This window comes from Stomoxys calcitrans, chromosome 5 (assembly GCF_963082655.1).
Source record: "Stomoxys calcitrans chromosome 5, idStoCalc2.1, whole genome shotgun sequence".
Lineage (NCBI taxonomy): Eukaryota > Metazoa > Arthropoda > Insecta > Diptera > Muscidae > Stomoxys > Stomoxys calcitrans.
The window spans coordinates 26,073,124-26,096,508 of record NC_081556.1 but is presented as its reverse complement, the minus strand read 5'-3'; positions in this window follow the sequence as shown (position 1 = coordinate 26,096,508).

Below are 23,385 nucleotides of genomic sequence, written 5' to 3'. Positions count from 1 at the left end.
AGTCGCAATTCGTATCCGTATTGGCTGAAATTGTGCATGTAGTGTTCTGCCTAGTACGGTTCAAATTGGCCAATAACTTGATACAATCCCCATAGAAACCGATCTCCCGATTTAACTTCTTGAGCCCTTACAAGCCGCAATTTTTGTCTCATTTGGCTCAAATTATGCAGATAGTGTTATGTTATGACTTCCAACAACTGGCCCAAGTACGGTCCAAATTGGTTTATAACATGAGATAACCCCCATACAAACCGGTCTCCCGATTTGATTTTTGAGCCCTTACAAGACGCAATTTTTGTCCGATTTGGCTGAAATTTTGCATGCAGTGTTCTGTTATGACTTTCAGCAACTTTTCCAAGTATGCTCCAAATCGGTCTATAACACGATATAGCACATTTTGTCCGATTTGGCTGAAGTGTTGCACATTTTGACTTCCAACAACTGTGCCAAGTATGGTTTAAATCTGTGTATAACCTGATATAGATCCCATATAAACCAATCACCCGATTTAACTTCTTGAGCCCTTGGGAGCCGCAATTTTCATTCGATTTGGTTGAAATTTTGTACATGGTGTTCTGTTATGACTCTCAGCAACTGCGCAAGAACGGTCTAATTCGGTCTATAACAAGATATAGCACCTATATTTTAGCAGAATCCATGGTAGTAGGTTCCCAAGATTTGGCCCGGCTGAACTTAGCTCGCCTTTACTTGTTTTTAACTAAAATTGCTATCGAAATGCCGAGGTGACCAACTATAGGCGCCTGCCAAGAGACGCCCGGAGGACCCAAGGCCTTACAATTGTGTACATGACACCTCAGGTCTAACCATGCAATATTTCAAAGCGTTATCCCTACCAGTTTTATTCGATTTTCTCTCACTATACACCGTAGCGACTTAAAACTTAAACATTTGTTTGATAAGGTTGCCACTTTTCACGAAAATATATGTTTTCATACAACTACCGCCATCTATATATCAGGTCGGCTACTTTTAGCACCGCCATCGTATGCATGCTTTTGTGTGTAAGTGTGTTACGGCATTATAGGAAAAGTGGTTGACAGAATGTCATCATTGTCAACATGTCTGCATGGTTTATCCCAGTGTCATGTTTCGTGTGCAACTCTCATGTTCATATTGACTGAAGAATAGTTTTTACCCCGTCCCACTCATCATTTACTTTTTGCAATGTCAGTAGACTGAATTGGAGTTGTTTTTTTGGAAAACTTGATGTGAACATACCACTCCATCCAAGCAGACCGTGGAAATTGGCAGATTCGATTTATATTGCAGTTGTCACAAGAAAAAATGTTGCATGAATATATGATGCTGCTTTTGGTTACTTGGCGGCATGGCATGGTGAGAATCCGACATAAATTGGCCAACCAAACGTGCGGGGCTTTTGAAGAAAAATCTCATGACTATATACAAAATTGGAAAATGTGATGAACACATGTTGTTACATGTAGAAAAGGAAAAAAATTAAATCAGTATACAAAATCATATATCAGTGCCAAAGTTAATATTGAGCAATTTTAATGAAACAAGATATAATAGAAAATAGAAGTGTGTAGTGACACTTGACTTCTTGTGACGAGAATGCGTTTCATTGACAGAAAACGCAATTTTTGTACTATACCCATGCCCCAACCCAAAGAAAGCTTGGGTGCCATAAACCTCCATATAGTACCCAAGCACAGATTTCACAGCTATTCCTATAGATTGGTTAATGTTTTTTCATTGTGCAATAAAATTAACAAAATTAGGAGCAGTTTCTTAAAGCCTTGGTTCAGTCCATTCCACCAAAGAACAGGAGCAAACTTCTCACATATGAAGGAGTGCAGTCCGATTCAAGTTTAAGCTCAATGGTAAGGGGCCTCCTTTTTATACCCGAGTCCGAACGGCGAGCCGCAGTGCGACACCTCTTTGGAGAGAAGTTTTACATGGCATAGTACCTAACAAATGTCGCCAGCATTAGGAGGGGAAAACCACCGGTGAAATTTTTTTTTGTTGCTGGTGTTCTCGCCAGTTTTCGAACCCAGGCGTTCAGCGTCATAGGCGGACATGCTAACCTCTGCGCTACGGTGGCCTCCGACTTAACACTTTCCGAATTGAACTCTAATCCGAATTAGACTTAACCATAATTTTCAATGCACAATATATTGGAACTTTCATTACAATTCTAAACTCCTGTTAGTTTTCCTTACTCAAATATCCATTTTCTCTAAATATTTAAAGCCATAAAATATTTTTTGTAAAACAAAAGTAAATGTCCAATTAATGCAGGTCATAAAATATTGACCATTCTATTCATGACGAAGGGGACAATCATATCGTACATATGCTTTTCATATTTTAATTAACTTGTTTCGAGGAAAAATGGAACACTCATCGTCATTGAAATTCCTGTGACAGAAGGCGTAATGGGACATACTCACACACACACACACACAGAGATATACATATATACAAATCCCCCCACACCCAACATTTCGAGGCATTCGAATACATTTTTATTAATCACCCGTAATAAACATATCAAACATTTCTGGCTTGCTGCTAAATGTCATGTCCTTACGAATATTTAACGCTCGACTGCACTCGACATTTGGTGACAATGACCCTTTTTGTTTGGTAGCCATAACACGTTTAATTTTCTTAATTGGTTACAACTATTGTGGCCCCAACAAAGTGAAGTGCCCTAGCACTCTTGTCCATAGGGAGAGTAGAGCCTGCAAGGGGCTGCAGACGGGGTGGAATATTTAAACGGGAATGTATTTGGCATAATAATGACAACAACATAGAAGAAGATGACCCCTGCCCGACCAAATAAAAACGCACACAGATCATTACTGGGGACCATTAACAAATTAGATGAAATATAAATGATAAGAAACAGACAAAAACGCCTGAGGACAGATATTACAGGAAAAGCCAAATTTAGAAAAGAACAAAATGAGACGAACAGCTAAGCTGAACTATATGTACACAGTACTATAAATAAAAAATTCCAGGAAATTTTGTAAAAACAAATCAGTGAAATTTTCTCTAAGGACAATTTAAGAAATTTGGCGGAATTTCTCAAAGGACAAAATGTCACAGAAATTTTCTCTATATACAAAATATCAACAAAATTTTCTCTTAAGACAAAATTTCAGTGAATTTTTCTCAGAAGACGAAATTTCATTGAAATTTTCTCTTAAGACATAATTTCAGTGATCCAAGTATCTAGGGAGGCATAACATGCCCAAAACCGCCCATAAGCAAAAGTGAACCGATCGGATCGGAATTTGACTTCAATAAAAGGTTTTCGAGAGTAGAGTACGAATTTGATTATCGAACATTAACAATTATATATATAACAAAGGTGGCCGCCCCAAAACCAAAACCGGCCCAAGTTGGCATATTAGACCACCATGACAATATGGGACTCAAATAAAAAAAAGTTTTCGGGAATAGATTACGAATAAAAAAAATTGCAAATTTTGCCCATGAAAATTCCACTAGGGAACAGGGCCAAATTTCTCACATATTAATGAGTGCAGTCCGATTCAAGTTTAAGCTCAATGATAAGGGGTCTCCTTTTTATAGCCGAGTCCGAACGGCGTGCCCCAGTGCGGCACCTCTTTGGAGACCATCTATCATTCTTTGTCCTTCGGGACTGGTCCTGAAAACTTAGCTTACACGTCGCTAGAGGCATACCCACAGATTACAGTATGCCTGGAATGTGTAGGGCAGTTCCTAGTCTCGCAAGCTCGTCCGCTTTGCAATTTCCTTGATCTTGTGGTAGATAGGCCCGGTGAATTTTCAACTGTTGAGCCATCTCGTTGAGAGATCTGCTGGCTGGCTGGCTGTCTAAGTAGATATTTATGGCAATCGTCGTAATGATATTATATCTTAGCCATTCCATCACTGCAAGGATCTCCGCTTGATACACACTGCAGTGGTCCGGCGATCTTTTCGAACGACTAGTTCTAGATCTTTAGAGTACATTCTATAGCCCAGCTGGTCGTCTAGTTTGGAACCATCCGTATAGAAGTCAAAGTAGATTCTATTACCAGGGATATCGTAGTTTCAGTCGGTTGTATCAGGAATAATACTACAGTACTTTTTATCAAAAATCTGTTCAGTTAGGGCGTAATCCACACTGCCTGGAACATCGTATATTGTATCAACGATAACACAATGTCAGTAGCAGCCCCATGACCAACGAGAAAGCTCCCTTTGTCTCACAGCAGTGGTCACAGCAATTTGTCTGGCCACAATGTCCAGAGGCATAAGATGTAGCATTAAATTCAGTGCATCAGATGGTTTCGTCCTCAGTGCGGCTGTGATACACAAACAAGCCATCCTTTGGATCCGTTTTAGTATTGAGCAGTAGGAGGACTTTTGAAGCGCCGTCCACCAGAACATAAAACTATATAGCACTATAGGTTTGACAACTGCATTATGTACCCAATGTATGAAATGCCATCTAAACCCACAACGTTTGCCAATGGCTCTCTTGCAGGTGTAAAGGGCAAGAGTTGCCTTTCTTGCCCTTTCTAAAATATTGGATTTGAAGTTCAATTTCCTGTCCAGCAAAACACTCAGGTACCTTGCGCTATCTGTAAATGGAACATTCTCTCCTCCTAAGGAGACAGGTTCCACTGTAGGCAACCTGTATCTCCTGCTGAAAAGAACTACTTCTGTCTTGTACGGATTTATACCAAAACCACTTTCGGTAGCCCACTTTGCTGCTGCGCGTAGAGCTTCCTGAAGTATATATTTTAGAATGCTGGGAAACTTTCTCCTAACCGCAATTGCCACGTCATCAGCATACACGACCATCTCTTCGCCTCTTTCTTCCAAAGTAGAGGAAACAATACGCCTCATTGAGGTATTCCTCTGCTGACCCATCTTTTTAGATCCACAGATCCCAAGCCTGCCATAAAGCGTCTTTTAGTAAGCAAATTATTACTAAATTTTCTTACGGCAGAGTTGATGCCTAGAAACTCCAACTCCTTTATGATTGGCGTCGGTTTTACATTATTAAAAGCTCCTGTCAAGAAAGGCTGCCATTATATATTCCTTGACAGCGAGAGAACACTCTATGCCTTTAATAAGCAGGCGATCTTTGCCCTAAGATATGTTTCTATCAACTTCTCAAGAATCTTCAGCATAAAGGATGACAGACTAATAGGACGAAAATCTTTCGCATTAGTGTGGTAGGGTTTACCTGTTTTCGGAATGAAAATGACCTTCGTGTCCCTCCATCCCACAGGTATATATGACATCCTGATACAAGCAGAACCTGGGATATTAGGCCAGGAAACCAGTCTATCAGACACAGCTTGTAATTCAACCGGTGATACATCATCAGGGCCTGGCGACTAAAAGGAATCGAAACTTCTTATCGTCTAAAGAATTTTCGGCTCAGACACAATTTCCCTAATAACCTACGACGAATTCATACCAGTGACAACCTCTTCTGGCGCCACGTTGTCTGTTGGATAGGTTCCCGGGAAATGTGTATTAACTAGTAGTTCTAGTGTTTCCTCACAAGACATTGTCCATACATCCTCTGACTTCTGAATATTCCCCACTGTAATAGGTCTCGAGGACAGAATCTTCCTTAGCCTAGAGGCCACAGATATATCCTCCACGGAGCTGCAGAGTTCTACCCAGTATTTGTTCTGAGCCTTTCTCAGCTCGCTCTTATATTTTCTTAGCTCAGCCTTATAGATGTCCCAATCGTGTGTTGCTCTTGCGGCTTTTTTTCTGTTAAAGAGTTTTCTGCAGTCCTTCCTTGGACGAACTAGCTCTGGGGTCCTCCATGGCGATCGCTGTTTGCCATTTGGCTTGGCACTAGGACATGCTGACACAAGCGAGTTATTCAGGGCCTTCGTAATCCGCTTGACTGAATTGTGTGCCAAATATAGGAAAGCCAACCAGTAATGAGACTTATTTATTGCATGGCTGGCTACTATTAAATCTTCAGTGTTTAGCGACGTAAGAAGCAAAACAATTAGACTACTCTTTGCATGAATACAGGCTTTGTGTCTCCCATTCCCGTACCCTTGAGTAGTTTAAATTCCTGAATTCCTAGTCCACGAACCATTCCTCCATATAACCATGGTTGTTGTTTTTATATCTTGGCTTGCAAAGAGTGCTTTTCAAAAACAAATTTGTACTTTGGGTCGTTGAGAATCAAAATAAATTGTTTCAGGAAAATTAACAACTTTCGTAGTTGTTTTTTCGACCAAAGTTATTGTTTTTCAAAATTATTTTATCTGTGCAGGACTCAGAACTTCCATCACTGCTAGCCTCGCCTTTTGATTCCACCAGGAGTTCATCCTCACAAGATTCGTTAGATATTGTCATGGTGAGCTTCCGTATGCATGCGGGAGCAGGTGAGAAAGCTGTGGAACCACTCTTCCTCAGGACACTGGACACTTGCGGTGTGGACGATTCCTCCTTGGATGCTTCGCTAGCTGCTGCTGTTGAAGTACTTTCTGTGTTCCGTGCTTCCGCATAATATTTAGACATATCTGTTATATATATCGATCTCCCGATATATGGTCCTGAACCCATATAAGACTCTTTAATACCAAATTTTGCTGAAATTTGTAACATTAAGTTGTGGCGAGTTTGTCGCAGGTCGGACCATACTCCTATATAGCTGCTATAGAAATCGTGAATGTTTCACCGGATTTTAACGAAATGTTGTTTATATATACCCTACGTGGTGGGAATCCGAAGTATGGATATCCACCACGTACCTTTTACTATGAACACCAAAATATGCGGATTGTCCTTTCTAGCCTCATGTAGTATATAAGTCAACATTTTCTTAACAATAATTCTTGCACTTAGAGTTTTGATTGTTACAAACTTATGTAATAAACTATAATACCTATTTCAGTAGGGTATACAACAGGTTTTATGATTACAGCAAGGGAGGTTAGTTTTAGAAGAATATTCTCCTAAAAAATTTATAAGGTTATTTTGTTAACATTTTAGCAAATTGAATTCGAAGCGAATGTTCTCAAACTTATTTATCAAACACTTCATGTCTTATTTTCCTTTTTTTCCTATAGCAAGTGTTGGCAGATGACATTAAAAAAGGTCCTTCATATCAATAACTGCAAATGACAGTTTAATAATGTGATTTCTCAGGCAAACAAATATTTACGTTTATTATGGCCTCTAAGAGACACACATCAACACTCACATGTATGTGTCGGAAAGCTTTCCATCGATACTTTCGTATGTGTATACATGACTGTTTCTTATTTTAGCAACAATCATTATAAGGACCTTTTTATCTATATTTATACATTCGTCCTTGTGACTCCGTTGTTGCTGGTAACCAATTGGTTTCACTCTCACACACATACATTTGAAGCTGTTGACAAATATGAGGTGAAATGGTAAACTGTTAAAATGGTCCTTTTGTCAATGCCCGTCCTAGCCACCAAAGTCAATATTTATTCAGAAAATTGTTTGAATGTGACCATCATCAACCATCAAGCAACTGATATTGTCCTGCCATCCAACGTCCAGCAGCAGGGTACATGAACACTGTATGTTTGGATATTTGTGATGTTGGAATTAATGGAGCACTTCTGGTTGAAGATGCATTCAATGTAAACAATTTTGGTGCTGAGAGGTGAATATTGATGACAAATTGCTTTGAGTTTACACAAGGCTATGACAAACTCCAGGAAAATATTTGAAGACACAGCTAAGTATTGTTGTAATAATGTATGGATTTTCTTTGAAAGGTTTCAAGAGATTTGATTACAACGACATGGTTTGTAAGTGAAGTAATGTTGAGCAAATTTAGGCAATAGATCGTAAACGTATGAAGATGAAGAATATGGGTGAGAGCACGACCTCATGATGGTTAATACATGGATTAAAGTCTTGACGAAGAATATTACTTCGCCACTAATGCTGTACTTACATTTATATCAATCTTGGGTGAATGAACTAGGGTGAATAGCCCACAACGTAGGTGTTAGAAGCAATGTGTTAGTAAGTCTCCAAATAGCCTCTAATAACCCGATGTAGATAGCATATACGAGTAGATCGTTTTCCCTATTAAACTTTTTCAGCTCATAAAGCCCAAAAACATTTTTGGGCGTTAAGACCTACCTCATGCGTTCAAAACGCCCAATAATTTTTTGGGCATTGTGAACGCTCACTGGATTTTATGACATTTTTATTCGCTCCACCATTGGATGGGGCTATACTAATTTCGTCATTCTTTTTGTAACATATCGAAATATTGATCTGAGACCCAACAAAGTGTATATGTAAATTCTTGGTCGTCCATGTCCGTCTGTCAACGGCAAGCTCACTTTTGAAGGAGTAAAGCTAGGCGCTTGAAATTTTTTCACAAATATATCCTATAAGTGTAAGTCGGTTGGGATTGCCAATGGGTCATATCGTTTCCTGTTTTTTGGATATAGCTGCCATATAAACCGGTATTGGATCTTGAATTCTTACAACCTCTAGACAGCGCAATTGTTATCCGATTTGGCTGAAATTTTGTTAGGGGTGTTTTGTTATGACTTTCAACAAATGTACTAAGTTTAATCTAAATCGGTTCATAAACTGATATAGCTGCCATATACACCGATCTCGGATCTTGAGTTCTTGAGCCTGTACAGTGTGCAATTACTATTCGATTTATCTGAAATTTTGTATGAGGTATTTTGCTTTGACATCCATCAAATTTATTCAGTATGGTCCAAATCGATTCATAACCTGATATAACTGTCATATAAACCGATCTGCGATCTTGACTACTTGAGCCTCTAGAGTGCGCAATTATTATCCAATTTAGCTGATATTTTGCACGAAGTGTTTTGTTATGACTCCCAACAACTATGCCAAGTATAGCCTAAATTGGTTTATAACCTGATATAGCTTTTATATAAGCCGATCTCCCGATTTTACTTCTTGAGCTTTTGAGGGGCGCAATTCTAATCCGATTTGGGTGAGTTTTTGGACAATAACTTCTTATATGATTCCCAGCATCCAATTCAAGTATGGTCCTAATTGGTTCATAACCTGGTATAGCTTCAAAAGCTTTCTAATTTTTATCCATTATCCTTTGTTTGCCTATAAATAGATACCAAGCAAAGAACTTGAAAGGAGGGTTTTAAAGATTCGGCCTGACAGAACTTGGCACGCTATTACTTGCTTTTTGTTTTTTTAATAATAAAAACAATTTATAATATTTTTAGGAAATTTCTTTATGGAGGTCATAAAGACTGAGAAAAAACGAAGCGTTATGACCTCCTCTAAAGGGCACATAACACCCAAAAACAAAAATAGCCGATGGGCTTATGACCGGTCACCAATTTCTGGCCCTAAGAATTCGTCGTTAAATTCTTAAACTATTTGACGAATTTCGTATGTCTGTCCGTTCGTCTGTTCATCTATATTTGGATATGACAGCTATATATAAACCGATGTCCAGATTGAGGGTCCTTAGTCCAAGAAAGACACATCTGTTACCCGATTGCGCCGAAACTCAGAACTGTGAGTTGCAATAAATCTTTAAACCTAATATGGAAAATATCGGACCATATTCAGATACAGCAGTCATATAGATCGACCCGTCGATTCAGGGTCTTAAGCCCATTGCAGCCGCATTATTGCCCGATGTGACCAAAATTTGGAATAGTGAATTTGTATTAAGCACCCCGCTATCCGAATCCAATATCGTACATGTCGGAACATATTTAGATATAGCTGCCATAAAGATATATTTGCCGATTTAGGATCTTTTGAATTGTAACGCGGCACCAGATATCCGAACTTAATATCGTATATATCGACCATATTTAGACATACATAGCTGCCATATAGATCGTTATTCCGCATTTATTCCCGTTTCTGCTAAAATTTGGAACCGTGAGTTGTACAAGGACCACATATCCAACCCTAATATACCCTATGTCTCCTTGGAGGATAAATACCACCATGAAACCGCTTTTGCATTACTTCGATCTAGGGATTATTCATATAATTTTTTTACTGTGCATTATTTGTCCGACATATTTCATCACCGTCTCCCAATTCTTCTCTAGGCTAAGGTTAGGGTTAAGTGGCAGTCTGCTATCAAACACAAACCATGCATATTTGCCCATGAACATTCTATTAAGGGACAGTGGAAAATTTCTCACATATCACTCAGTTCTGTCATATTCTCGTTTAAGCGCAATGATAAGGGGCCACCTTTGTACGAACGGCGTGCCGCAGTACAACACCTCATTAGCGAGAAGTTTTTATATGGCATAGTACCTCACAAATGTTGCCAGTATTTGGAGAAAATAACCACCGCTAAAAGTGTTCTCTGATGTTCCAGTCAGGATTCGAACCCAGACGTTCAGCAACATAGGCAAACATACTAACCTCATTGCTACGGTGGTCTCAATCAGATTCAATTACACATTTTCCTCCATTATGATACCACAATTACAGCTGATGAAACATGTCTTCTAGTTCGTACCGTTGAACCATACAGATCGCTGTAAAAGGCGCAATAATTTGTGAATGTTCACATCCGTTAATTCTGACAAGTTCTCAAAGAATTAAGAACCTATAGTGGAACTCTTTCTGACTGCCAGTGCAGATGTTATATGGTTTCTTCTCCCTCTTTTTTCTTGACATCCTCAAAGCTTCACTCACAGAAGTCGACACTTACAACCTTCAGTCTGTCATCATGTTTTCCCATCAGACTGTGACCCGTCACGACGAACACAATGAATGAGAAGTCTGTCAACAAAGCGGTTGACCGCTTCAAGTCTAGATTAGGCCACATAGTTTTTGAATGTTCATGTGACCATCTGTTATTCGTTGTCCTTCGGGCCAGATCCTGAAAACTTTGCTTACACATCGCTAGGGGCTGATATCTCTAATGGCCGGCACGCAGAACAGGTGCATTTTTAACTGTTCAGTCATTTCTTTGAGAAATCTGTGACGATCGCGGACGGTTTTTGAATCAAGAAATACACTCTCCCGGGATTTAATGGCTGCTTCGCTGTCTGAGAAAATATATTTGCCGATCGTTGTTATGACAATACAATATAGTCATTCCGCCACTTCGTTATTTGCAAGGATCGCCATTCTCTCGTAAGGCCCGTGAAGGATCCGTTTAAATCTAACCCTGTTCTCTCTGGGTGGTGAATTTTACGGTGTAGTGCCGTATTTGCTCTGCATAGGTCAGCTTTGTATCCATCGGATCTCAAGATATTTGAGCGGTTTCTTTGTCTTCACCCGTATGTTGTTTTCGCGTATATCCACTTCCACTAGAATATTTTTTATCATTAAGATTGGCAACTCCCTCTTCTGCGTCTCAAGTTGTAAGCGGTGGCAGTCCAGCGAGTTCTTTGACCTTACCAAAACATCTCGTGCGGAATTTCAGCTCAATCAGACAACAACTGAGGCTTTTAGGGACTCATGAAGTTAAATCGGGAGATCGGTTTATGTGGGAGCTATATCAGGTTATAAAATGATTCGGGCCATACTTGACACGATTGTTGGAAGTCATAACAGAAAACTTTGTGCAACATCGCTAGCTCAATCGGACTACAATAGTGTCTTTCAGAGTGGCAACACTGGTTCTAACCTATGCACCAGTGTTGCCATATACAAAAATTGACAAAAGTTGACAATAATTGTACGATTTCCTAACTGTTTTTGGCTAGGTTTATGACGTTTTTGACATTTGTACTATACGTCGGAAATGTATGTCATGTACATCGGAGTTTTCGACAGACCATCACTAAGTATGACACAACCTTAAGACCCCCGTCCACTGTACCGCGATCAGTTGCTTTGATGGGCATGCCATCTATAGTTTACTCCCCATATTTCGCATCCATATAGGAGAATTTTATGACAAGTCTCCATTAAAAACCCGGGCCTGAACTGCAAAGGACCCATACGTTTGCTTTAAGTCCATTGAGTTATGCTGTTATATTTGGTCGGATTTGGTCTTCATATTTGTATCCTTAGATATTTGACTGAGAAGCAGCAACTCCGCCTTGTACATCGCACGTCGCAAGTGGTGAGAGTCCAGCCAACTATTTGCCCTTAGCATCACCTGGTTTATTTTGCGCTCTGTCCTCTCGTGTTGCTTCTCGTGATGACTGCAGCGATGTCGTTAACATATTCTACCAGAAAAGTAGTGTCTGGCATCATCATTCCGAGTATTTTATGAGAACTGGCATCCAGAATATTAGATTTCGAATTGCGGAATATGGGACAAGTATTCTCTTTACATCTTCACAAACTTAACGACTTATAGGCATGCCACTACCTCCCCAAATATGATAATGCACACAGAACAACATTCAAAATAACTTGAAGTAGATGTCATATGGTTGGTGTTGATAAATTAAACACCATAAAATATAGAACTCAACACAATGAATGTGAATATATAACAACAGAAAGTCCTTCCAAACCTGTCTTATAAATTTTATTTCTGCCACGAAAGCGAAACAGGATATTGCAAGAAGATCATAAAAAAGGAAACAAATTAATATAAGCGGGAAAATTAAATAAAATACCCAAAATAATGTCAATGAGATGGAGGCCAATCGTTGACCATTGTATGCAGGTATGTCAATGTACATGTTGTTGAAATTGTATACAAATGATACTCCCTATTAGGTGATACACCCAAAGATAGTTCTGCCAAATAAATTTCAAACAAGACAAGACACTGGGCGAAATATTTAAATGAAATGAAATTACCACAGAAAAACAATATAATTCTCAAGTGTGAGTAGAGGGGATGAAGATGATGGTTCCCTTGCAGTTGAATAATATCCTATTCTGTGCTGATAAGCAACAATCGCTTGTTAGTTATGCTTTTTCTTGCCGACTTAAGCAAGCCTCCTGCAAATGGAAAACAATTTTAGACGTTGACAATAAAAACGCCAGTCAGTCAGAGGGAATGACACAAAATGTACTTAACAGTTAATGCACATCATAATGAGGCCTATTAGTCACGGGGTATAAACAACAAAACTGAAATATATGTCATCGCAGTATTTGACGACAATGAGAGTGGGAATGCTGTATCCTGTTGTAGTCTAACTGTTAGATAGATGGGTAGTGCAAATCATATCTACTTGTTACGAGGACCGAGGATGACAATGATGATGATGATGATGATAATGAAGGCAATGATGAGTACAATTGCATAGTTGATGTTGTTGTATCCTCCCCTCATAGGATTCATTATGTAAGTAGCTTAAAGTTGACCCTCTGCATAACAAGGTAATATAAAGTGACATCAGAACTGAAATTAAGCATGACGTGAATGGGAAAATTTTGGGGGGAGAGGGAAAAGTTTGAACTTTTACTTTATTAAATTTGAAAGTGAAAGAGAACTACCTATGGGAAACTTAAAGATCTCTAAAAGTTGTAATCTAGAAGACAAAACTATTCTATTAATGAATAAAGGAATGAAATTTTCTTGCACATCAATGACAATTGGAATTGCTGCAACTTTAAACCAAGATATTTCCCAGATTAGGTTAGGTTAAAAACAGGTGGCGAATATTAATCCGCCCCATGCCACTATGGACATACACCTAAACCAGTAATCGGCTCATTGTGCGCTCTAAATACTAACAAGTAAAAGCATTCTAAGTTTGACCGGGCCGAATCTTATATACCCTCCACCATGAATCGAATTTGTCGAGCTACAACTTTAAACCAAGATATTTCCCAGATTAGGTTAGGTTAAAAACAGGTGGCGAATATTAATCCGCCCCATGCCACTATGGACATACACCTAAACCAGTAATCGGCTCATTGTGCGCTCTAAATACTAACAAGTAAAAGCATTCTAAGTTTGACCGGGCCGAATCTTATATACCCTCCACCATGAATCGAATTTGTCGAGTTCTTTTCCCGGCATCTCTTCTTAGGCAAAAAATGGATAAAGGAAAAGATTTACTCTACTATTAGAGTGGTATCAAGTTATGGTCCGATTCAAACTATAAAAAAAGTATATTTTGGAGACCTGTGTAAAATTTCAGCCAATTCGAATACGAATTGCACCCTTTGGAGACTAAAGAAGTAAAAAAAATATATCGGTTTATTTCGGAGCTGTATCAGGCTATAGACCGATTCAGACCATAATAAACACGAATGTTGATGGTCATTGCAGGATCCGTCGTACAAAATTTCAGACAAATCAGATTAAAATTGCGTCCCCTAGAGACTCAAGAAGTCAAGATCGGTTTATATGGCAGCTATATCAGGATATTGACTAATTTGAACCATATTTGGCACAGTTGTTGGAAGTCATAATAAAACACCTCGTGCAAAATTTCAAGAAGTCAAGATCCGAGATCGGTTTATATGACAGCTATATCAGGTTATGGAACAATTTGAACCGTACTTAGCACAGTTGCTGGAAGTCCTAACGAAACACATCGTGCAAGATTTCAGCCAAATCGGATAGGAATTGCGACCTCTAGAAGGCCAAGAAGTCAAAACCCCAGATCGGTTTATGCCATGGGACACACAATTTATCCACCTATCCCTTAGCATATGGCTTATCCAGTCTCTAAGGACCCGACTCACCCGGTACTGGTCCAAGGATTGCATCAGAGTGTCGGTCCGCCCATAGTTTAACGCTTCCTCGATGTCAATGCAAACCACCAATGTGTGCGTCTTGGCATCAAAGGATTCTTCTATTTTAGGCATAAACTCGTGCAGGGCAGTCTTCACCGACCTTCCCTTGACATAAGCATGCTGATTGCGTTTGAGCAGTTCGCTGGATGTCCTACTCTTTATCATAGTATCCACAATACGTTCCATGGTTGTAAGTAGAAACGTCGTAAGGCTTATAGGTCTGTAGGCCTTTTGGTGTCGCATAACTTGCCTTGCCGGGCTTGGGTATAAATACCACTCATGCCTCCTGCCACGCTTTCGGAGTATATGCAAGTCCCACCCACGTTGTGAAAATATTGGCTAGATGGGGCGCCAGATAGTTCGCCTTCTTCTGTACTAACACTGGAAATATTCCATCAGTTCCGGATGACTTAAATGGTTTGAAGCTCCTCAAGGCTTCCTTGACCATAAATTTTCTTATGATAAGCTTCGATCAACCTAATTTTTCCAAGACTCCTGTGTCTCACTGAGTCCCGTCGCACAGTGGGCCAAATGGCAAAAAAATTGGAAATAAGTCTACAACTTTTTATCTGTTGATTTTAGCCATACAAAATGTTCTAGACATTTGTAGAGGAGGACATAGGCTTTCAGAAAAGTGCTGTTGTTGGTCCATATCTTTAATACAGGGTGAGCTACAGGGTGTGAAAGTTGACCACTTTTGACTTCTCCAAGCTTCTGGGGGCCATAACTTTTGATCTACTCAACCGATTTACATGATTTAGGACTCTAGAGAAAGAGCTTGACAAGATCTAAAAAACTTATGCATAAAGTACCATGCCATCGTGTACTGTTAAGGAGTTATGAATTGTTTAATTTTAAAATATGAAAATTTGGCCTTGGTTTTTTTCAGTGTTTTTTTAATAACTCCGTCAATTTTAAAGCTATAAACTTCATACTTCACACAAATTATGCCAGCATATGTGTGCATAAAATACAAAAGGAATCACGTGAATATCTTTGGCGGTTTAAAAATGGCATCGTTTTCAATATGAAAAATATTTTTTTTGTCAAAAAATTGCAAAATTTTTCAAAAAAGATACTCCCATTTCCTTTAAGTTTTCGCAAACTTTGGCCGTCAAAGCATTATCATTTCTTTCCATTTTCACAAAGTCGAGGTATTAAGAAAAGTTTTAAGTGCTAATTTGGCTAATTTCGATATCAAACAACACCGTTATCTTAAGACCAAAATGGCCAATTTTTTTACTAAACTTCAAAAGTTTCTCACTGGAAAAAAAGTTCCACGGGGATTTTTTCGCTTTTTTTGAACTTAAATGAAAGCTTAAAATGTTCCCAACATTTTAAGGTATGTCTCGCCATATCCTAGCCATAAATGAGATCGTAGCGATCAAAATACTGAAAAAAGTCAATTTTCAAGTAGTGCTATATTCATTGCTAAAAAACAAGTATTACGTCACATTTTATTGCAAAGATGTTAAATAAACTTTTATTTGGTAACACTTCTTCTACAAAACACAAAAAGAATCATGGAAATATCTCTATTCTATTCCATTTTATGGAACCGGCAATAAAAAAGTCAATTTTTCAAAAAAGTCGAATTTCCCAAATTTTGTTTTTGTTGTCCTAATTGCACATGACACACTATAGCCATATTTACGCAACATACCTTATCGTAAAGGAAATTTTCATACCTTTCCAACGATGTATAAAACATTTCTCAACTCGGATTCTATCTACTCTAAAATTCATTTACACTTCATTAAACTCTATATAAAAATGTCTATTTGTGAAATGGAACCTTATATGGGGCCTACACTAAAACATTGATAGATTTGCCCAGGGTTTACAATACAAATGTGTTAGAATAAAAAAAGGTCTCCTGCCAAAGTTTAAAAAAATTGGAATAAAAATATGTGTTTTAGAGCGAAAACACTTCGCATCGGCGTGCGTTTATATGTATATTAGCTACTCCCAAAATAAAAAAGCATTTTAGTTTTGTATTATTTGATTTTATTCTCTACCAAATAATCTAAGGTATCAAAATTTAAAAGCTCTTTAATTTGAATGGCATCGGGATCGTCCTTATCTATATCGTCACATATTTTTGGTAGCCATTTAGTTCTGATGCTGTATAGTACCGGATCAGACGATAACAATAAATATTGAAGTAAATCATAATTTTGGTTAAATTTGGTGCTCTTTCGGGTATTGAAAAGCCGGAACTGTTTAACATCTCTATTACGGGATTCCTGAGCTTCTTCTGTAAGTTCTCCTAACGGAAGTATGTTGTATTCCACAATTTCCTTGCCATGATGTAAGACTTTATGTACTGTCGGTGTTAAAGCTTTCCACGAATATAAATCAGATAAAATGTTTTTTGTGTCATTACTATAAGCTTAAAATTTGGTTGAATTTATCATCTTTTTGCTATTGATTACAGCCAAAATCACTTTGAATCGTCTTAGCAAGTGTTCATCAAGACCGGTTATTTTAGATGTCGATACGGGGTCCTCAAAAAACCGCCTTGCCGAGTTGCCATCATTTGTGCTTCCGTATCCGTAAAGAGGTTTATCTATTATAAGTCCCTTTTGTTTAAACTCCAACTGGATTCGATTCTTCTCTTCCTGCCTCATTTTGTGAAGATCTTGGTTGTTTCTAGCAGAGACATCGCGGTTTCCAGGGCTAGTCCGATATTTAAGGTCATACGATAAATGCAAACAATACTCCATGAATCGAATTCTACAGTGCAGGGGCGAAATACCGAAATTGAGCGCATTTTCGTTTACTAAATTTTCATCAGACTTGTCCTCGAATTGCCCATTCTTCTTGCCACAAATATTGCATCTCCAATTGGACATAACGCCAGTTAATGCGTTTGCCACCTTTCCATCGATCATAGTGAGTTGTAGTTGAAACGAAACTTTTATATTTCTTCCCAATTGGTTTATAACAATCATGGGTAATGCAGCAATTTCTTCCTTTATTTCGTTCACCAAAGATCGTGTTGTGTTCCGGTCTTCCTTTGTATACTCAAACCGAATTGGGCGACATAAATATTTTGACCCAGGTGTTCTATTTATCCATATATCTTGAAATGCATTTTCTTTCGATGATGAAGATTGGTCCTTGTACAATCTCATTCTCAATGGTACTAATGATGCCATGAAAATTGATGCGAAGTTGGTATCTATTTCTGTTTGTTGCTTATATTCGGAAAATCCAGATGATCCATCACAACCCCATTTGCTGATCAAAACCACTTCGGAATTATTACATGTGTTCAACTGTTCTTCAGTAAAATTAGAAATAATTCTAACAGCTGTATTTTCAACAAGATCAGCAAGTTTCACTCTTGCTTTTAATTCGTCCACGTATATATTTGATGGCACCATTTTCGTCCTGGTGTTGTACAATTTATGTTTTGAGGGTAAACAACCCCATCCTTTTTCACGAAGAGCCTTCCTCATTGTTGAGTATTTGTTTCTTGAGAGGCCTAGGTTCAAAATCAGGGCCAGTGCATCTTCCTCCGTGAATTCTGTAGTCGATTTTGGAGTTGGAATACTTTCTACCATTCTCTTTACCCTTTTCGGAGATGCTAATGGTAAAACATCGACAATTCGTCCAACATTTTTTGGTTGTGTTTTTAACAATGCTGTTTTGAACGTATCTTTTATTAAATTTGGCGGATGTGCCGCCAATAGTTCCTCTTGTTTTTTCTTTTTGGTTTTCTCCGTAACTTCGTCGTATGCTTTGCTAGGCCGGCCGGGAATCAGCGGTTTAATTTCAATAAGTAGATCCGATTTCAACCACTTCTCATACATTTTGAAAAACTTGATTTTTGCGAATGAACATTCTGGCAACCTTCTCTCAAATGATTTGTAGAATTTTTCAAGTTTGTCTAAAGCGTCTTTATTTAGCCTTATTCCATATATGTGGTCCAAAGTGTAAACAAGTTCCTTAAATGACTCCGTGTATGATTTGGAATCATTTTTGATGTCCCATACAATTTTCGAAAGAGTGGAATACTTCAGTATGACTTCCATAACTTATAAATGTCCTTTACGCCTCTACAAAATATAATGAAGAAAATTTGGATTTTGTTCAAATATTTATGCAATATATTCACAATTAATGACCCATTTCAGGTATCAGACGCAATCGTAAAAAGGGGTCCAAAGTGCCTCTTTTTACTTACTCTTCTATAATTATTTACCTGGACTCGAATTTGGTTAAAAAAAATGACAATGAATTTTTTATGGGTAGGTTTTTTCACATTCATTGATACGGTGGATTTCCTGGGAATTCGACATAGCGAAACAGGTAACATTTGTCTGCATCAAATCTTAACACAAATATATATATATATGCAGGTATATTTCTAGGTTACTTTTTATTCAAAAATCATCAGCTTACATTAAAAATAGATGTAGGTACTATACAAACGCACGCCGATGCGAAGTGTTTTCGCTCTAAAACACATATTTTTATTCCAATTTTTTTAAACTTTGGCAGGAGACCTTTTTTTATTCTAACACATTTGTATTATAAACCCTGGGCAAATCTATCAATGTTTTAGTGTAGGCCCCATATAAGGTTCCATTTCACAAATAGACATTTTTATATAGAGTTTAATGAAGTGTAAATGAATTTTAGAGTAGATAGAATCCGAGTTGAGAAATGTTTTATACATCGTTGGAAAGGTATGAAAATTTCCTTTACGATAAGGTATGTTGCGTAAATATGGCTATAGTGTGTCATGTGCAATTAGGACAACAAAAACAAAATTTGGGAAATTCGACTTTTTTGAAAAATTGACTTTTTTATTGCCGGTTCCATAAAATGGAATAGAATAGAGATATTTCCATGATTCTTTTTGTGTTTTGTAGAAGAAGTGTTACCAAATAAAAGTTTATTTAACATCTTTGCAATAAAATGTGACGTAATACTTGTTTTTTAGCAATGAATATAGCACTACTTGAAAATTGACTTTTTTCAGTATTTTGATCGCTACGATCTCATTTATGGCTAGGATATGGCGAGACATACCTTAAAATGTTGGGAACATTTTAAGCTTTCATTTAAGTTCAAAAAAAGCGAAAAAATCCCCGTGGAACTTTTTTTCCAGTGAGAAACTTTTGAAGTTTAGTAAAAAAATTGGCCATTTTGGTCTTAAGATAACGGTGTTGTTTGATATCGAAATTAGCCAAATTAGCACTTAAAACTTTTCTTAATACCTCGACTTTGTGAAAATGGAAAGAAATGATAATGCTTTGACGGCCAAAGTTTGCGAAAACTTAAAGGAAATGGGAGTATCTTTTTTGAAAAATTTTGCAATTTTTTGACAAAAAAAATATTTTTCATATTGAAAACGATGCCATTTTTAAACCGCCAAAGATATTCACGTGATTCCTTTTGTATTTTATGCACACATATGCTGGCATAATTTGTGTGAAGTATGAAGTTTATAGCTTTAAAATTGACGGAGTTATTAAAAAAACACTGAAAAAAACCAAGGCCAAATTTTCATATTTTAAAATTAAACAATTCATAACTCCTTAACAGTACACGATGGCATGGTACTTTATGCATAAGTTTTTTAGATCTTGTCAAGCTCTTTCTCTAGAGTCCTAAATCATGTAAATCGGTTGAGTAGATCAAAAGTTATGGCCCCCAGAAGCTTGGAGAAGTCAAAAGTGGTCAACTTTCACACCCTGTAGCTCACCCTGTATTAAAGATATGGACCAACAACAGCACTTTTCTGAAAGCCTATGTCCTCCTCTACAAATGTCTAGAACATTTTGTATGGCTAAAATCAACAGATAAAAAGTTGTAGACTTATTTCCAATTTTTTTGCCATTTGGCCCACTGTGCGTCGTATCCTATGAAAAATGCGTTTTCATCAAAAGCCTCAACATGTCCTCCGTGGTGTCTGCTCTCACTCCCATGTGGTCTACTATTGTTTCAGTTTGAACATGGGTTTTTGAGAGAAAGTTTTTTATCTTGGCGACGTCATTTAGTCTATCGACCAGTTCGGCGAAAAGCTTCCAGGAGGCACGTTATGCAGCTCTGGTAATCTTATTGTATTGCTTGAGCCGTGTGTATTACACATCTCAGTAAACTTCGGCTTCTTTACGACTTTCTCTGTTATTAAGTCTGCAGACCTCTTTCCCAATATTGCGAATCTCCCCGGTCATCCAGGGTTTTTCTTGGACTGATTTCCTTTCCTGAAGAGGACAACTATCTTCGAAGGACTCCACTAGTGCAGTCGTAATCCTGTTCACATTTTCGTCAATGCCTTCTATAGTTGGACAATCTAAAGTATCTTTAGTTTTCTTCTGAGTAGTCTTCCGAATTTTGTCCAGTTGGTTTTCAACTTATTACGGCAGCTTATCGGACAGGGCGCTGGGAAGGAATGCTACATGGAGACCCTTCAATTCTGAACCTCATTGATGAAATTTTCCGAATATATTGTCACATATAAACCTCCTCCTCCTCCCTACTCCTATTAACAAAAATAGCGGTGTTACCAATATTAAGTGTTATTAGATCGTTAGTATTCAAGAACTCTGCCAGGGCTTGGCCCCGCTTATTAGTGTTAATACTACCCCACGAAATGTGGTGTGAGTTCGCACCGCACCCTATTAGCGTCGGAGAGTCGAAAGGCAGATAAAGTTATACCAGGTATGCTCCACAGTCTCCCTGTCTCATCACTGTTGCATCCGACGTTGACAATTCTGGGGAAATACATATCCAAAATTTTTATGACAAATAACGCAGGTCCACGGCCTAGTACCAATGTTAGCATGGAACAATTTTTAGTTGATATAGTTGAGTTCAGAAACTATGTTCCGGGTCTCATCGTCTCATGGTCTCATTGTCTCCCTCTACTTTAGGCTGCATTGAGTTTCCCGTCATTACACTGCCTGATATTAGAATCTTTGCCTATACTAGTCTTCCGAATCTTGAGAAAGTCGGTAATGATTCCTCCATCGGATCCCTGTTCGTTAGGTTGTATTGAGTCTACCGTCCCTGCACAGCCTGATGTTCCAGTATTAAGATCTTTGTCTATAATAGACTTCCAAATTTCAGTAGATGGGCTTCTTTAGAGTAGATCATGGTCTCATCATTAACGCATCCTGTGCGTTAGGAGGCATCCTGTGCGTTAGGAGCCATCCTAATCTTCCTAATCTCGATAAAGTCGTTGATGGTACCATTGACGGGTCCCTGTTCTTTAGGCTGTGTTGGGCCTCTCGCCCTTAACTGCCTGATATCTTAGTGTTAGGGTCTTTGCTTATCCTAGTTTTGTCAATATTGAGAGAGTCGGTGATTGTCCGTCTGCCTGTCCGCCCGTCCGTCTGTCCGTCCGTCTGTCTGTCGAAAGCGCGCTAACTTTCGAAGGAGTAAAGCTAGCCCCTTGAAATTTTTCACAAATGCTTCCTATTAGTGCAGGTCGGTTGGGATTGTAAATGGGCTACATCGGTCCACGTTTTGATATAGCTGCCATATAAACCGATCTGGGACCTTGACCTTTTGAGACGCTAGAGGGCACAATTCTTATTCGATTTGGCAGAAATTTTGCATGAGGTGTTTTATTATGACTCCCAACAATTGTGCTGAGTATGGTTGAAATCGGTTCATAACCTGATACAGCTGTCACATAAACCTATCTGGAGTCATGACTTCTTGAGCGTTTAGAGTGCGCAATTCCTATCCGATTTTACTGAAATTTTGCTCGATGTGTTTTGTTATGACTTTCAACAACTTTATTAAGGATGGTTCAAATCGGTCCATAACCTGATATAGCTGCCATAAAAACCGATCTGGAGTCTTGACTTCTTGAGCCACTAGAGGGCGCAATTGCCATCCGATTTAGCTGAAATTTTGCATGAGGTGTTTTGTTATAACTTTCAACAACTTGTTTCCTAAGAATTGTTCAAATCGGTCCATAACCTGATATAGCTGCCATATAAACTGATCTGGGGTCTTGACTTCTTGAGCCACTAGACGGCGCAATTTTTATCCGATATAGGAGGTGTTTTGTTATGACATTCAACAACTGTGCTAAGGATAGTTTAAATCGGTCTATAACCTGATATAGCTGCCATATAAACCGATATGGGATCTTGACATCTTGAGCCTCTAAAGGCCGCAAGTATTATCTGATTTGGCTGAAATTTTTTACAACGGCTTCTCCAATGACCTTTAACATACCTGTCGAATATGACTGAAATTTTACACACTGGCTTCTACTTTGGTCTCCAATATTCAATATTCTTTTATCCTTTGTTTGTCTAAAAAGAGATACCGTGGATAGAGCTCGACAAATGCGATCCATTGTGGAGCGTATATAAAATTTAGCCCGGCCAAATTTGGCACGCTTTTACTTGTTTTATGTTCCATATTGTTCTGGTTTGTCCTGATAGTATAACATTTTCGGGGACCTATAGATCCTTGCCGGGTTCTTGCATTGATATATCGGTTAGAACTATACACTGATAAGAAGAAAATGGTGCAAAATCAGGCACCAATGATGTCATTGTCATACACAGACGTTGTAGAAAGTATTGTCACCAAGCGTATATGATTTTGTGAACACGCGTTATTGTTTTATGCACCGACCATTATGAACATCATCCCTTGTGTATGTATACCAACTTGAAGTTTAAATGAGTCTAAAAACATTGTGAATTCATAGCCGGCTGTGGTGCAATGTGGTAAGGCGTTTGTAAACCTTCA